The sequence below is a fragment of the Megalopta genalis genome, chromosome 2 (genome assembly GCF_051020955.1).
Source record: "Megalopta genalis isolate 19385.01 chromosome 2, iyMegGena1_principal, whole genome shotgun sequence".
NCBI classification, from domain to species: Eukaryota; Metazoa; Arthropoda; class Insecta; order Hymenoptera; family Halictidae; genus Megalopta; species Megalopta genalis.
In genome coordinates this window covers 31,402,600-31,418,475 of record NC_135014.1, presented here as the reverse complement: position 1 = coordinate 31,418,475, position 15,876 = coordinate 31,402,600, and positions in this window count along the sequence as shown.

The window sequence follows — 15,876 nt, the reverse complement described above, 5'->3', positions numbered from 1 at the left end:
AAACGCTGGAGAAGGTTCCAGCGGAAGGAGCAATTATTGACCGAAATAATTAGGAAGGTCAACGATTTTCGCGGCATCGGTACTTCAGTTTTTATTACATGAAACTTCGCATCGTAATTGATGGTTCAGACTGCAAATTTTATGCATTTATATTGACATTACGTTGACATCTAAAATAGCAAAAAGATCGAGAGAATTTAAAAACGCCGTCCTAAATTATTTTCACCTTTTCAAATTATTATAATTATTTATATATATATTTATATATAAATTATATTATATATTATTATAATATTATATTATATTATATTATATTATATTATATTATATTATATTATATTATATTATATTATATTATATTATATTATATTATATTATATTATATTATATTATATTATATTATATTATATTATATTATATTATATTATATTATATTATATCATGTTATATTATATTATATTATATATTATATATTTCTTGCAATCGATGCAGGCAATTTTTATTTTGAACAAAAATTCGCAATCCAGCGATTACTTTATTCTTACTATGGTTAAAATTAAATTTCCTGGGAATACTGTTTCCGTTCAGAAAGATTGTGTCTGTCGGTCGTTCAGCGTTTCAACTTGTTGCAACGACGAATAGGCGTCGAGTAGCGTGCGATTTTTGAGCAGTGATTTATTCGGAGAACTCCCTCCCTCGATAATAGTCGCGGTACAGTTCTGAGCCTCTAGCAATTAAACTAGGAGTATTGTAAACCGTTATCTACTCCACAGTATTATCACACCATCTACTGTGGTCTATTTAACGTTACACGGGCGGATGATGGGATATCTCGCGATTTATATACAGTCCCGTTATGTTAACGTTGACAATCAATAGTTATCGCGACCATTGCTGTATCTTGGTTGAAAAATATGATAATTATTTGTGTGGTCCGTGTGTGCACATGCGAATATCCGGTCAATAGGTTATGGATTTTATGCATTTCTGGTAAAAATGGGTGAGTGAAATACGAAACGGTGAAATCTAGAGGAATTTAACAATGTTACTATATTGTTCTCTATTTAATAATGTCACTAAGACCAGGAATCAATTTTTATGTCACTGTTGGTGCAAAATATTTGTATGTTATTTGTTTTATATTTTCATTTTGTGATTTATTTTTATTTTATATATTATATTGTATAATATAATATTATTATATCATATTATATTATATTATATTATATTATATTATATTATATTATATTATATTATATCAAATTATAATATAATATTATATTATTATATCATATTATATTATATTATATTATATTATATTATATTATATTATATTATATTATATTATATTATATTATATTATAGTGTATTATATTACATTATTTTATACAATATTAAAATAATAATATAAACATGTAAATATATTTAGAGTCCAATGGTCGGTAAAAAGATCAATTTTGCAATATTAAAAAGGAACAAAAACGTTTCTATTAGAGAATGCTGTATACAGATCGGAATGCGTTAATATTGAAAAATACCCAAACAATCGCTTTGTCGAAATTTGTAAGCTAGTTGGAAACGACGGATTTACGCTGGAATGCAATTCGCGGATGGATTCTGGAATGAAAGAGTGTGTCGCGGGCTGGTCACGTTTCACTTGCCGCTTTTTTGTCGACGTGTTTAGCGTTTTTTCGGTGGCCGGCCAGCGTAACGGGACATTCGCAACGAAAATTTATTGAATACCATTCACGCGGAGACCGCGGACGCAATGCGTACACCGCGCGGAAAATAATCAGCCGAAATTTTAAAGTCCGCCGCCACTCTTTTTTTTCTCCCCCGCGAGCGGAATGCGCGCACCGCGGCGGCCGTTGAATGGGACCAACGTGATTCCCGTTTCCATTCAGACGGGACTGCCATTTCCAAGTGGCGGAAAAAACGTCCGGGAAATCACGAATCGCACTTACAGAACTGACCAGTTCGTTAAACAGTCAACCGACTCTTCATCGCGAAGTTTGCACGAAATCGTAGGAAATTTGGCGAAATGCCACCGAAATATCGAATAATGCGAACTTTCGAAAGTGATAAACGTTGCCATTGTTGAACATACGACGCAACCGGTTCGTTTACCTAATTTCTAAAGAGAGTCACGGAGAGTTGATTCAATTACCGAAACAATAAAAGATTAATATATACGTTTCTTTTCTTATCTTATTCAATTTTTCGACAGAAGCTGCAATTCCTTTCTATCTTTTATTATACACAGTTACTTATTCCATCCTTATTAATACCACTATTTCCATCAGTTATTTATTAAACAGTTACTTATTTCAATGATTATTAGTACCGTCATTTTTATCGTCCTATCATTGTATATTTTTCTTGAAGCGTTACTTATATTATTCAGTACATTTGGTAGCTTCACAATTATATTAAATATTTATAATAACCAGCACTATAATTTTCAATATTCCCGTTTAAAGTTAAAAGCATATTGTAATTATTTTCTCAATCAAGTTTATCTTATCACTCACCAAAAAACTGTTTCAAAATGAAAATACCGCAGACTTGAAACGTCTTATTTTGATCTGCCGTCAAAAAAGGCTGCCAACGAGTTTTTATCAGGTTATCCAAAATAATTAATTTTTTTTCAAAAATCCCCGTCTGCAAGGAGCGAGTCCGAGGTCCCTCCGCGCGTCCCGAAATTTCGATTTCGAGTCGGAGCCCTGGCCCGCGGTTTCGTAGAGCCTCCGTTGCCCTTTCGCGCGCGTTCGCTCGATTTCTCTTAATTTCTCGTTCGCGAGTCGATGTGGCGGACAGGAAAAGGCGGCGAAGGTAGGAAAGGGGAAAGTATCGTGGACCAGACGCTATTCCGCGTCGCCACCGGGACGTGTAAAATGGCGCCTTTATGGGCACGGATTCACGCGCCGCAAGCTCGCCGGTTTTTCTCTCGGCCGTTCCGCGCGGCCATTCCCCATCCTTCAGCTCGCGGGAGGGTGACGAGTGCCAATAGAAAATAATATAATGCTCGTGGAAACGAGGCGTGTGTCGCGCCGCCGCGAATTCGTATATCGAGAGAGACGCGCTTCCGATATCTGCTTGTCCATGCGCGTCCTCTTCGCGGTCCGCTTCAAATTGGCTTGCTACCGCGTGCCAGTTCTCTGCCTTCCTTTTTTTTTACCCCCCTCCGGTTCTCTCTTGTCGAGCATTTTCGTTTCTATCGACATCTGTACTCTGGACGGACGCTCGCTGACGTTCGAACTCGCCGTTTCCCACGTCCCCCATTCGTCGGATCGTCCCGTAAGTCTTGTTGTTTCTTGCACACGGAAAGCAGCCGACGGCCGCGATCTTTTAACCAGTCAGCTGTGTTTGACGACTATATTGACGACTATACTACGTCATGGAGATGCGGCAGAATTTTGTGTCACGACGATGATATCCGTCATTCGTAAAATTTCGTTACAATCTGATATTTAAATCGCAATTCCGGCGAAAACTAAATTACATTCGTAAATTTTAACATGTTTAAAGTGTTTAGGGGTCAAGACGAAATGAAAATTATAAATAATTTGACTTGGATTCATAACTTCCCGAGAGCTAACTCGTCGCGACACGAGAGCTTATCGCGACACATTCGTTAAAAGTTAACTGGTTAAACGTTCAAAGCAATGTTCGAATTAGGCGCACGTTTTCGTTGAAAAGCTGAGAATTTGAACAAAATATTTGCAATATTTACCGTGGAGGACGCGTTCATCGCGACTTAAAAATAGCTTAGGCGAACGACGCTGCAACTGTTCTGAATATTAAAAATGATGTTTTAATTATTTGCCTGCGATTCTTCTAAAGATTGCGTGTTTCAACGGAATATTTGTGACATTTACCGTCGATTATGGTTGATCTTTTGAGACGCGTTCACCGCTATATTGTAATTCCGGCGAAAACTAAATTACATTCGTAAATTTTAATATGTTTAAAGTGTTTAGGGGTCAAGACGAAATGAAACAAACAAATGAAAATTATAAATAATTTGAGTTGGACACATAACTTCCTGAGAGCTAACTCGTCGCGACACGAGAGCTTATCGCAACACACACTGGTGGGCGCTTTTAACATTCGTTAAAAGTTAACTGGTTAAACGTTCAAAGCAATGTTCGAATTAGTCGCACATTTTCGTTGAAAAGCTGAGAATTTGAACAAAATATTTGCAATATTTACCGTCGAGGACGCGTTCATCGCGACTTAAAAATAGCACAGGCGAACGACGCTGCAACTGTTCTGCACATTAAAAATGATGTTTTAATTATTTGCCTGCGATTCTTCTAAAGATTGCGTGTTTCAACGGAATATTTGTGACATTTACCGTCGATTATGGTTGATTTTTCGAGACGCGTTCACCGCTATTTCCAAATGGCGCAGCGGACATCGGGATCTCCGGAACGTTTTAAAATAACATTGAAATCAGTTGTTATTCATTTCTCCGTGTATTTCGAGAGGGCAAACCATTTCGGGAATCCGTACGACTTTCGCGAATATTACATTTCGTAGGTAATGTTGGTGCTGGTCCAATTATAGGTGAAACATTTACACACACTCACAGCACGCACACGCGCACGCACACGCACCAGCAGGTAAATCCGGCGGATATTTATCCTAAAATGAAAGATGCATATTTCAGGTTGATTATGCCGCGGCAATTATTTATTACAAATCGTAATGTACATATTAAACGCGTGACACAGCCGGAAAATGTATCTGCCACATTAATTTACGGATAACAATGATAACGACCGCGCAAGATAATGTAATCTAAATTTAATACACCTGCTTTGCTATTATTCCGTCGAATTAGAAACATCGAACGAATGCAATTGAACGTTAACGGCGTTGTAATTGAACATTGACTGCACTTTAATCGAATATCGGCTTTACCTTGATTCTGTAAAGACTTGGACATTAATTGAATATCGGCCGTACTTCGATCGCATTAACATCGCTGTAATTCAATTGCCGATAAATTCGAACACCTCGAATAAAATAGCCGAAAGATACATAAAAATACAGCCGATCGAATGAAAATTCGTCGGGGATCGCGATCGATCCGACATCAGCACGGCGACTCGGTTTTCACGAATTAATTATATCACCGGTCTCTCGGCCAGAAATCATTAATCCTTTCAGAGCAGCATCTCGAATCGCGGGGCTGGTCTCATCGGCGGATCTCCGGCCGTTTCTATGCGAGCCGCTGAAAAAAGAGGTGCAAGCCTCTGAAAAACGAATAAGATACATAGTACCGAAAGATGAAGCATGAAAGGGAGAGGCAGGAAGCGCAAAGAGAGAGAGAGAGAGAGAGAGAGAGAGAGAGAGAGGAGAAAAAAGACGCTAAACAATTTCGTGTGCCGACGAAGTGGCGAGGCCTCTGGGTCACCGGAGCTCTATCGGCGCTAATTGGATTGAAAGTTAGCCACGCGATAACTTAATATTTCCACGGCCGCGGACAGACGGCGGCCCGCCATCTTGCCCCTTTTCAGCCGCCTAATTTGCACGCTTTGCGTACCACCAAAAGAAAATCGCTGTTCCGGGTTTTTATTCGCACGCGAGGCTGGCCTCGCGGATCCCTTCGTCGACAATGCGCTCCCGTTTCCAGGGGTCGTAACCTTTTCGCCGGGGATCCTGGGAAATCCTGTTGTTTGCCTTCGGGTATCGTCGATATCGCCTCTCGCTTGCGGCTAGTAAAAAATTAGGGTTATCCGTATGCGACCTGCAGGACGCTTAACGTGTTAAACGGGGAATTTTTACGCGCGACTCAGACTGTCCACAAAAATGGACAATTTAGGAAGATAAGACACGATTATTCGATTCTTGCGGTTCATTTTTATAGTTATAAATTGTCGACAACTATGAAAACGAGCTGCAAGGCTCGAATAATCGTGTCTTCTATTCCCAAATTGTCCACTTTTCTGCACAATCTGTGCGTCAATTAGGGATATATATATATATATATATATATATATATTATTATATTATATATATTAAATATATTATTACAATATATTATTATATTATATATATTAAATATATTATTATATTTTAATAATACATATATTATTGCCGTCTCTTCGTGATCGAGTATAGCGATCGAAATCAGCTGACTGGTTAATTAGAATATCAGATTTTCTTGAAACAATTGACAATCTTGTGAGGATTTTTCGAAGAAATCGAAGGGAAGCAATTAATTCAAGACTTCGCGTGAAGCAACGTTGTTGACGAAAACGTGACGCACCGTTGCAACCGTGCTCGCAAATGTTAATTCTGGCGAAAATTGTTATCTACGTAAAATTGCTTAGCATTGCACTGTTCTCCTATCCACGAATTTCCGCGATCGGTTGAGAGGGAAGTTTCTCCGACTAGAAACAAAAAATAGTCAACCGATTCGTTTATCGCGTCCAAAGAAAACATCGACGAACTGTTCCGGGATTAAATTAACTTCCCTTCCGTGTCTCGCGGAAACTCATTTATGAAATTTCTACGGTGGTGCAGCCTTTCGCGCGAATTTTGCGAAAGTTATTTCGCGGATTATTTGCCGGTAGAACAAGAGAAATTGTGCTCGGCGAAGTTTAAAAAGCGGCGATATTGGAAAACGCTGTAATCTCGGCCCGAAATAATTAATCGGGGACGTAATGAACGCGCAGTTTTATTGAATATAAATTACTGCGACTGCAACATGTTTTCGCAATTAATATATCTCGGTGCCAAGCGACGGCTTTATTTTACTCGGAAATTCATATTAAAAAGTTCGGCTCCCCGTTCAAGCACACACACACACACACGCACACGCGCGTTTCCGGCGCGATGACTTTTTTTGTCAACCCTGCCTCCCTCCTGTTTCATCGCATACATTTGAATACGAATCACTTGGCGGGTTGCAAATATCCGAATTATTCATTCGAATTGTCCCTATCCGCGCAAGGTATCAATAAGCGTACGCTGAAAAACGTATCGCTGCAACATTTGGCCGGGGCATCGGTCAAAAACGTGTAATCCCGCTCCGCTAAATAATTAATACTAAATCTGTTGAAACCGTAACGACCGGCTCCTGTGATCTCCGTATAAAAATCACCCGGATTTCCAAGGCTGCGTAATCCCCCGCGCGGATTCGCGGTAACTTTTGTCCGGGAGGAACGCTTGTTAAAATTACAACCCGTTTGATATTTTTTCGACCGTATTACATTATAACTCGTGCAAAATGTTAATGTTCCATGGAAATTGGTAATCCCGATCGTGTAACTTCGGCGCACAATAATTTTCCATATAATATATAATTTATAAGCAAATTGGAGGAACTATGCGCGCGGCAGAATTAGTTTGATAGATAATTTGTAGATAATAGTTTAATACCCGCATAGAAGAGTCGGCCAATACGTAATCTGTTTGCAAATTAATTATGACGATCGAAATGCAACTGTTAATTCTGTTACAAGCTGCTCCCTGTAATTGTTAGGTGGCTAGATTAAACTATTCACCGAGTATTTCGAGTATCGCGATATTCATCGCGACTGTTATTTATTTATTTGTTGACACTTTTAACAAGAATAGAGTCAAACTGTCCTTTATCAAGCTAAACGATTATGCTACCAAATATTTAGATACATTTTACAGCTAAGTGAACTTCCAATGAAGCTTCGAATGTCTCGATAAAAATATATTGCGTCAGAATCACTACAACTATCGATCTTCGTGCATTTATAGCGTATAATTTTTTGATTAACAAAAAAATACTAAACTACAGAGACCAGTAGAATTTCGTACACTTCAAACTGTATTATTTCTTCCCAATTTGCTAATTATATTATCGCTATAATACCAAAAATATAATTCTGCAAAATACACATTTTAAATTTTCTTTATGTTTGTATCATTTCAACAAATTGCAATTTTCACATAATATTTTTACTTACTATCTAATCCGACATCCAAAACAAATAAATTGTATTCATTTGATCTAATTTTTAAGAAGTTATTTTTTGGAAGATGATATTTAAAAATATCTTAAAAGGATGATATCAAAAAATATTAAAACATATCACATTTAATATAAATATACACATACAAATAAACGCACACATAAAGAAATAAACACAATTAAATAACCATAAATGCAAAAATTGCACCCATCGCTGCCACTGTCTAACACCCAAAGCTCTGCCTCCCACTATCTATCCAAAACTGTTCCAGCATTATCACTATCTGCGAACCCAAAGCTCTATCCACACCGTTCTCGCTATCTAAATACCCGAAAGCTCCAACTTACGCTATCGCTGGCCGGGCCAAAATACCTGAAGACCGCGAACGAGCCGAAAGAGAACTGTCGGAGAAATTTCGGGGCCCGATGCATCGGCTCCGTCGCGCGTCTGGGGGTAACAGGGTTCGAATCGACGTGACGCCATAAGTAAGCCCATAGCGGCGGCCGAATAAATTCCCATGGCGAAGGTACGGGCGCTAAGGGTACACCGACGCCAGTCGGTATAATGACGCCGAGGTAGGCGAGGGGCGGCGATAAAGGTAAACGACGGTCTTGTCGCATCTTTCACAGTGCCTCTGCCCCCTTCGCAGCCTCCTCTCACACCCTCGCTATATATATATATATTTTTTTTACTCTCGTGTTCGTCGGCACGGGTGATCTGTGCAGCGTCGCCACGGTCGTCGCTCGATTCCCAACGAAATGGAATATCGATACGCGGGACGTCCCCAGGGAAGTGTGGCGAATATTGAAAAGTTCTTCGCTGAAAGATTAAAAAAATGCTCGGACCGTGCCGGCGCGGCAGGGACGCGTTATCGAGGGGCCCCGGCCAGCCTGTTTGCACTTTTCGAGCAGTATAATCGACAGCAGAACGCGCGCCGGCCAATGGGACAATCGTCCGTGAAACCGTTCCCGCTTCCCGCGAATTTTTCCGGACGCCGTGCGATTATTTTGCCGGACGTTCGCCGCGAATTCGGAGCCGCTAGATTTTGGTAATCGAGCCGACATTTTTGCCAATTCCTTGCCGTGCACGTTTTGCACTGACTCGAACGGTTTCCTCGAGCGTTTCCGTTCTCTCGAGATTCGTGCAACAATTTTTCCCTAATTCGCACTCAGATTGCGCAGAGAAATGGACAATTTGGGAAGAGGGGATACGATTGTTCGAACCTTCTGACTCATTTATTTTATAGTTGTTGACAATCGGTGACTATAAAAACGATCTACTCTTCCCAAATTGTCCATTTTCCTGCGCAATCTGAGCGCGAATTACGGAGAAATTATTGTTCTCCCTTTTCGCAGTTTTCTCCCGATTTTTCTCCGATTTTCGCGATTTGCTCCCGGAAGTTGTTTACAGTCGGGTCGCAATTCACGGGCAAAGGTTCAACGAGAGAATACGAGCACCTATCGTAACGAAGAAATCGGTGGCTCTTAGCGCCAACCTCGATTGATATTTCCAAAGTGAAATCTAACTCGACGCGCTTCCCGCCTATTTTCCCGGCGATCCGCGTCGCTTCGTCGCCGATTCGAGAAAAAGCACTCCGATCGCGCAACATTCGAAATTCCATCGAAAGTTCTACAATTTTTCTGGCAAAACCGGGCGAACGTGGAGCGGCGCAGAGCGAGCGCCGGAAATCGGTCGATCGGCGCGACGATTCGCCCGCGGATTTATTCTCATAACAGCGCGGCTCGTTATCAAGGCCGACCGCTGATAGCCAATCAACTCGGCCCGCGGAATTATGTGCGTGCTCGTCTGTGTCTGTCTGTCTGTCCCCCCCCCCCCTGCACGGTTGTGTGCACGCGAACGCGTATTTTTTTTCGGCTCGCGCACGCGTGACGACCTGACGGACAACGCGGACGCGTCGCGTCCGAACAGATCTGTTAGATTACGAAGGAAAGGATCGACGGTTTATGGTAATTGACGCCCGTCGCTCGCCAGATAAGCCTGCGCGCGTATTCTGCTTCAGTTCATTTCGGTTTGTTTGCAGCCGCAGTCGATGCGCGACACCGCAACCGTGTCTGTTTTTTTGTTGTTGTTTTTTTCGGGAAAATGTAATCTGAACGCGAACGCTCGAGTTGCTAATTAGGATGTTCGGTTGGAAGGATTTGTTTAACACGCGCCTGTTTGTCGAGACGGATGCGCGATTTGTTTCTTAATCGTTTTCTCGGGCTGGTGTTAGCAGCTGGAGGGCTCCATTTTTTCGCGCGAGAGACGAGGAGTGTTGTTGTTCGTTGAGCAAATTTATTGTTATGATAATTCAGAGGTAATTTAAATTTAGGGGTGATTTAATTTTTGTAACTTTATGATTGATTTCGCTTGTTTTTTCAATATTTTCGCATTTTTAACATTTCAAGACATGAGACAAGATTGATTCTAACCCACTCAATTAATTAATAATTAATGATTTGTATATAATAATTATATAAAATAATATATCATGTAAAATAATGATTAATAAACGAATTAATAATAATAAAATACTGGATGAATTCAATCATCAATCAAGTCATTACTAGGAAAAATACTGTGGAACGATGTACTGCGGATGTTATGCAATTATGATAAAAATTAGCAGACCAAATGCGAAACAGTAGTAATGTTAACGATCTTTAAAATACTATTCCATTATTTGCATCTCTTTGAAATAATTAATCCCTCGCGTTTGCGGCGACGTTGTTTCAGATTTGCGACGACGATTTCACGCATAATTTACAAACCATTGTTATTAATCGTGGACGTCGAGGACACAAAAATTCTTTCCTTCTATTATCGAAATTTTCAAGAACGAAGAACGAGGTCACAGCGCAAATGTTTAATAAATGAAATAAATATCTCTGTGTCTTCTGTATCTTGCGACCGGCGCACATAATTTCTTGCGTCGCGCGAGGATCCTTGGTCCAATGATAAATCGTTTCATATGCAATGCGCGTCAAATGTGCAGAACGTTGTTTCTATGGGGCGGCGAAGACTTGTTCGAGTTAAAAGGCGAGAGGAACGTCTACCGAATTGCGGCCCCAAACAATGCGGCGCACTCTCGTATAACACGGGTTCGTTTAACACGGATTCGCGGAACACGGCGCACAAAAATTGCGACACCGGTCATGTAACACGGTAAAAATGTAGGGCTCGTATAACACGGTACGTACACGGCGTTTATGAGTAGGTATTTACATTTTCGCGTTCCAGGGGAACAAGATGCGATCATAAGAAATCATTGAGGCGCGTATAATGAAAAATAAAAATGTTATCGCTCCTTTTTACATCGAATAAAAACCTCCACGATTTCTGTGTTCCTCGCTTCGGTTGGATATTTGGTCGACCCTTAGGATCGATCCGTGTGTTCTTTATTAATACTTTTGACAGGATACGGCGACTCTGGGATATCATCAAAAATTTGCTGCGTACCATAATTCGCAACAACGTTTACGCTTATACATCTCTTCAGATTTAATAGATTGCTAGAAACTTGATTGTTAACGAAATGTAAACGAAATGAAAAAAAAAGCAAGAAATGTCTTCGTGGTGTAAATTAAATAGCTTCGAGTGCAGCGGATGGATACATTGATTAACAATATAGCGGTCTCAACAATTATAATTATACCTATAATTAATAAAATCGGAAGTATTTATTTAATGGAATCAAGATGCATGATACTGACTAATCAAAGTCGCATTGAATAACAAGGTGTCCTATAATTGTGTTAATATTCGGAAAGGGGAGATTCCTGAGGTCATTTGAAGTAACTTTTTCCTTAGCGAAAATGCAATCCGTGGCTTTGTTTAGGAGTTATTAACGAAAAACAGCGACCAATGAGAGGCGAGGTCGACTGGAGCGAGATCAGGTGGCGCGGGACGGTCGAGCCAATGAGCGGAACTGGGCGTCGTCCGCTAGCGCCTGGCGCCAGCCGAGCTCGTCTCTCATTGGTCAACGTTTTTCGCTAATAACTGGTAAACGAAGCCGCGGATCGCATTTTCGCCAAGGAAAAAGTTACTTCAAATGACCTCGGGAATCACCTCGTACCGAGTATCATCATAATTAATAAAACAAAGATACAATAAATAACCCAGGCACAAAATTGACACAAAATTTCATTTCTAAGATCATTAACATGCATAATGGCACCTCGATTATCGGAACCCGCGATATCTGAATTCTGCATGATGCATACACAGCACTGTTTACCGTACGATTCACCAAACACTCAATCAAGCAATTAAGCGACCGTTATCCGAACACTCACGGTTGCGTGACTCGGTCCCACTTCATTTCCAGAGTGCTCCATAAATATTAATTCACGATGCGGATCCCAATTGCCGTGAACCACTTTGTAAGAAGCTAGTAAATGTTAAGTCGACTAAACTGCACGGGATGCCTGTACACGCCGTGCCGTACCCGCGGATCCGCGCAGAATTGAACCGGCAAATTGCAGCGAAGCCGGCGCAAAAATCGCCGGCAACGCGGCCAAGCAACCGCGGACCGACTTGCACGCGACAAACCGGCAAAGCGGTTTCAATTAATAAAAGCCGGGCACGTTAAAAATTAGTGGACCGGCGCCGGTCTCGGCCAGTATTTTTTTTCGGCGAGTGCACACTTCCGCGGCGCCAATCAGGCTGAGTGGACACTTCCGCGCCGCCGAAACAAATCCGTAAGTCGTCGTAAATCCGCGCGAAACGTACCGCTCCGAACTATATTCTCGCTTTTTCCTTCTTTTTCTGATCCGCTCCTTTCTTCTGTTTTTGTTTTCTTTTTTTGCTTTTTCGTTCGCCGTTTTTTCGCGTCTGTTCCACCATGACTGAACGCAAGTCTGCGATCCTGGAGGAGGACGGCGGGGGCGGCGGGGCACGGATGGGACAGTGCAACGCGGCTCATCCGAAATTTCGATTAAATGGGATTTCGATATGCGCGAAACATGTCCCGAAGGGAAATTTACCGAGCGCTGTAGCCCGGGCCCGGTGTACTAGACCTACCCCCCTTCGGGAACAGGGGGATAAAGCGGGCGTGGGGGGACAGGAGGAGGAGTTGCCGGAGGGTGGAAACGAGGTAGTTTTCGCCGATAGAGTCATTGGCCGTTCGGCTGGATAATGCGAAATGAAATTGTCACAATAATCGTTGGCGAACGTATACGTCGCGGCTGGATAAACTTGGACAGTTATACGGGGTGGTCAGTTTATCCGAACGGTGTCTGGTAATTCGAGCGATCCCCCGGTCCGGTGGATGGTGTTGCGGAATAATATCGCGCGGCGCGATGTTAACATGCCCGTCGATGATTATTCGGTAAGGCCGGGGGGACGCCATTGCGACGCGTTTGTCTGATGTATCGTCGGCAATATCTTTTATGGCACTCGGCCGCACTGCTATCTTCATGGACGTTCCGTTGCAGCGAAGACTGATCGCTGACGGGTCTCGATGTTTTCGGTGTAGTCACTTTGCGCCACTGGATTTTACTTTTTTCGGGCGTGTGGTGATTCTTGGGGGTACCAAAATTTGTGTATGGTTAATTTGATAAATTTTTGTATGTTAAATTTGATAAATTTTTGTATGTTAAATTTGATAAATTTATGTATGATAAATTTGATAAATTTATGTATGATAAATTTGATAATTTTATGTATGATAAATTTGATAAATTTATGTATGATAAATTTGATAAATTTATGTATGATAAATTTGATAAATTTATGTATGATAAATTTGATAATTTTATGTATGATGAATTTGATATTTTTATGTCTGATAAATTTAATAAATGTATGTATGATAAATTATTTATATAGTCGTATTATACAATTTATACAGTAAAATATTGTTTTTTTGTCTGTTCATTTTTACTATCAATTTGTTATTTAGTTAAGCAATAATATAGGGTGCAAAAATGTATGCAGGCTACTCTATAAATGGGTTTCTTTAAAAATGGTTTCTATGCCAATTATACTCGTATCGAGTACTTAAATAAAATGTACATATTAGAAATGATTTACATATTTCTATCAGACAAGGAAAATAATGTGTCTAGAAAAATTATAGGATTTATTTATTAGTAGGGTTTTTATTAGTATGATAGGTATTTTTATTAATAGGGTTATTTTTAACAAATTGGTTTAATTGACTAATCGAATAATATGTGAGAAGCGTGTGTCGACGCATTGAGTGATGAATGAGAAGTAATTAGCGACAGTGATTATCTATCTGTGTCGAAATATTGTGCATAATGTTCGTCTTAACGTGTGAACATTGCGTGTAACATCATCGATAAAACACCATTGTCAAGAATGCGTCGAACAGAAACAAATTCAACGATGTCAAATTTGTCTGATAATCACAGTACGATCATTTTTATCGAACACGCGGAACGGCATCGCGAATAAATCATTCATTCGCAAATTTTCGGAACGAGAGCGTACTCTTTTCTGCGACTATGATCGCAGATGGTGTAAATTACGTAATGGAATGGTTAAATAAACAACAGGAGCGCGGCGCGCGGCCGAAAAAAGGCGAAAAATCGGGGAAAAACTATGTATCTCCGGTGAAACAAATCAACGTTCCTCCGAATACCGGAATCCTTGATTTGCATGCTCTCTACTTTAGTGGAATCGAACAAAATTCACGGCATTGCGAATTCACGGTGGTTTCGCGTCGCGCGGCCGGCGGAGTCGAGTCGAGTGCGTCCATATTTACATTTTTATCGAGGGTCCATTATTCCCCGGCTATTCGGCGGGTGTGTAAATTTTTTAATTATACGGATTATCCGGCGGGCACAAAAGCGCATTTGTTTTTCCGGCCTGCGGAAATCGGCGTACGCCGCGCCCGCGACGCGCAGGATCTCCCCCCCCCCCCCCTCGACCCCTCCGGTTGCTGCGCGGCGCCGTTAAAACATTAATTTTGTTCACGACTCGAAACAGTGTTAACGCGTCCCCGTTAATTATTAACGGGTCTGCTTTCGGACAATCTCTTTACCCAGGGAAATCCGCGGCTCAACGCGATTCAATATCCCATCCGGAACGCTCCTTCTTTATTAGGCCAGTAAACAGATCGTTTACGGTTTGCCCGGGAACATATTATTAACGCGTTCACGGTCTGCTTGTAAATATTATCAACTTCGGCCGATCGATTATAATTGGGCCGACGCGCGACTCTGTGTTTTAATTACACGGCGGACTAATTTATAGAAACTCCGATCAAACAGTAATCTGTTTACGCCGGCACGCAGCTGCATCGGGTTTTAATATTTAGCAAATTGAAATAAACCTTATGCATTAACTGCGGATAAGCAGTTATTGCCGTTATTGTAGATAATTATGGAAATGCACGTTCTTGCAGATGAAATCGATTTAATCGCCGCGTTCTCTGCGCCATCGAAATTATCACGCTTTCGTAGACGAATTTCGCTAGGACTTGTTGCTTTCGTTTAATCGGTTTTTCTACCGTTCTTTCTAATTTTCATGGACTAGACAAGTGGGTCATCAGAACTTGATTCAATTGATTCATTGAAACATTAATTTATTTATTGGGTTGGCAACTAAGTAATTGCCGATTTGTTCAATGAAATAAAAAATTTTTTTTTACTTGGAACGAAGTTTAATCTGTAATGTATTTTCCATTTTGTCCGATGACCTTTTGCCGCTCTCTGACAACTTGAAAATTCCACGCTCGTAGAAAGTCTGATCCTTTTCGGCCAAAAACTGAGTTAAGTGAGATTTTATAGCGTCATCGTCATTAAAAGTTTTACCACGAAGGGAGTTGTCCAGGGATCGAAATAAGTGGTAATCCGATAGCGCGAGATCAGGGCTATATGGTGGGTGTAACATCAATTCCTAACCAATATCCATCAATTTTTGCCGAGTGGACAAAGACGTGTGCGGCCTA